Source organism: Anneissia japonica, unplaced genomic scaffold (genome assembly GCF_011630105.1).
Source record: "Anneissia japonica isolate Jap-2015-1 unplaced genomic scaffold, ASM1163010v1 scaffold287985_len465408_cov153, whole genome shotgun sequence".
Taxonomy (NCBI): domain Eukaryota; kingdom Metazoa; phylum Echinodermata; class Crinoidea; order Comatulida; family Comatulidae; genus Anneissia; species Anneissia japonica.
Genome location: NW_022719880.1, coordinates 187,752 through 190,144, shown reverse-complemented (window position 1 = coordinate 190,144; position 2,393 = coordinate 187,752).

The following is a 2,393-nucleotide window of genomic DNA, read 5'->3' as shown; positions in this document are numbered from 1 at the left end:
GCTTATAAGTGGGGCCCCCCACTTTGAAAAACGTTCCGCCGGCCCTGGTTGTGGATAATTAATTTAAGCTATATGGAATGCCAAAGAAGAGGTGAATATATTGGATGGAGGATATTGGATTTTCTGCAGCTACTAGCCCTAGGGCAGGCCCTAGGCCTAGGCTCTTTGGCCAAAATGTTTGACCAGGGTAGGCCTAGGTGTCACTATAACAACTCCCTGGGTAAGTCTAGCCTGAAGAAAGTAGTAACTAGGCTAGGCCGAGGCCCTTCGTTAGTATGTTAATACATAAATAGGCCTAGCCCACACTATCAAGTCTGTCATTAGTCTAAACCTACTAAGGCTCTGGTAGGCCTAGTAAGCTATTCGTTTTGAAAAGTGTGCACGCATAGCCTAATTCTCCGATTCGACTTGACCCCGCATATTAGAATTTTAAGTACGCGCAAGACAACTGCAGGACAGATTCCCGCGGTACGAGAGCACAGTACTGCTATTCTTTACAACGTGTTTGACACGATAGGGTTACTGTACTGGTTTCTACTTTCTTGTATTTTAGTTGTATTTCCGTCATGCCTTTATATTGCGAAGCTGTTGGATGTACGAATAACTCAAGAATGAAAAATAAACCAACATTTTTTAGGTTTCCCAACAACCAAGGCAATTAAACATAAGGACGCACATCTCGGAACATCAAAGGTTATAACACTGGCATCGACATTCTAGGCGCACGTGCGTCCCTACACGCTGAACGTCACAAAAACCATATAGGCTATGTTCAGACACAACGACTTACGCTAGCATAACGTTAATCGAGTGGTGTGAACTTGTGCGCGGCGTAGCGAACGCCAGTATTATCGCGCAATCACTGGCGTACGGTAATCCAGCAAGAGACCCCAGATTAGCGTACGCCACTGATTTACGACAGTCACGCATCGGTGATTTTGAACTCAGCCAAGATTTGACCAATCAAAATAAACCTGGATGTAAACAGAAAATAAAATACGCGAATTACGAATAGGAATATTTCGCGCGAATACTTACGCTAGCGTTCACTAATCGCCCAGTCTGGACATCTCGCTAGTTACGCCATGGATTAACGTACGCCCGGATTGGATCTGTCTCTTATACACATCTAGATGTGTAGCGTTAGATACGCCTGGCGTATCTCACAGGTCTGAACGTAGCCATAGCAACGTACGTTAATCCATGGCGTAACTAGCGAGATGTCCAGACTAGGCGATTAATGAACGCTAGCGTAAGTATTCGCGCGAAATATTTGTATTCGTAATTTTCTGTTTACATCTAGGTTTATTTTGATCACTGATGCGTGACTGTCGTAACTCAGGCTATGTTCAGACACAACGACTTACGCTAGCGTAACGTTAATCGAGTGGTGTGAACTTGTGCGCGGCGTAGCGAACGCCAGTATTATCGCGCAATCACTGGCGTTCGGTAATCCAGCAACAGACCCCAGATTAGCGTACGCCACTGATTTACGACAGTCACGCATCGGTGATTTTGAACTCAGCCAAGATTTGACCAATCAAAATAAACCTAGATGTAAACAGAAAATAAAGTGCGCGAATTACGAATACGAATATTTCGCGCGAATACTTACGCTAGCGTTCATTAATCGCCCAGTCTGGACATCTCGCTAGTTACGCCATGGATTAACGCACGCCCGGCGTTAGATACGCCTGGCGTATCTCACAGGTCTGAACGTAGCCATAGCCATAGAGATATAATAAGAATACTAGAGCGCTAACAGCAATGTATTCGATGTTCGAAATACGCAGAGCTGTGTGTGTGTACCATCCAAGACGGCTGCCATAGATTCGGCCAATCAAATTTCCCCTGAGCACTATCATTTTCAATTGCGCCCTTAATTTACACAGAAAGTTCAGTACAGCTAGTTACCCGTATTTTGAAACTCGAGCGTTGCGGCATATGGGTGTAATGTACACGATTTTAATTCTTTTTAATATTTGAATAAGATGCTCTACTTGGCCTCTTTTTGGCTACGACAGTTTAATAATTTGTCACTATCAATACTAATTATCATTAATGAAATAATATTCAGTCAGAGGGCTTATTTATGGTAATAATATGTATACTAAGCCTGAAGGTGGCGCTTTCCTACGGCAGCCATATTGGATGGTACACATACACAACTCTGCATTGCTCCGCCATCTTGTCAGCACTCTAGTTGTTTAATAGCTTTATGATAGCAACCAAAACATAAACCGTCAGCGTACGTGACGATTTACCAACGCGCGTGTTAGTTGCCATGATAATCGCGCGTCGTGCGGTGATTACAAAGGCCTAATGATATTTTGCACTACATTAGACTGAAATATTCTTCATTTCAACATTAATTTTACCAAAATTGTGGTGAA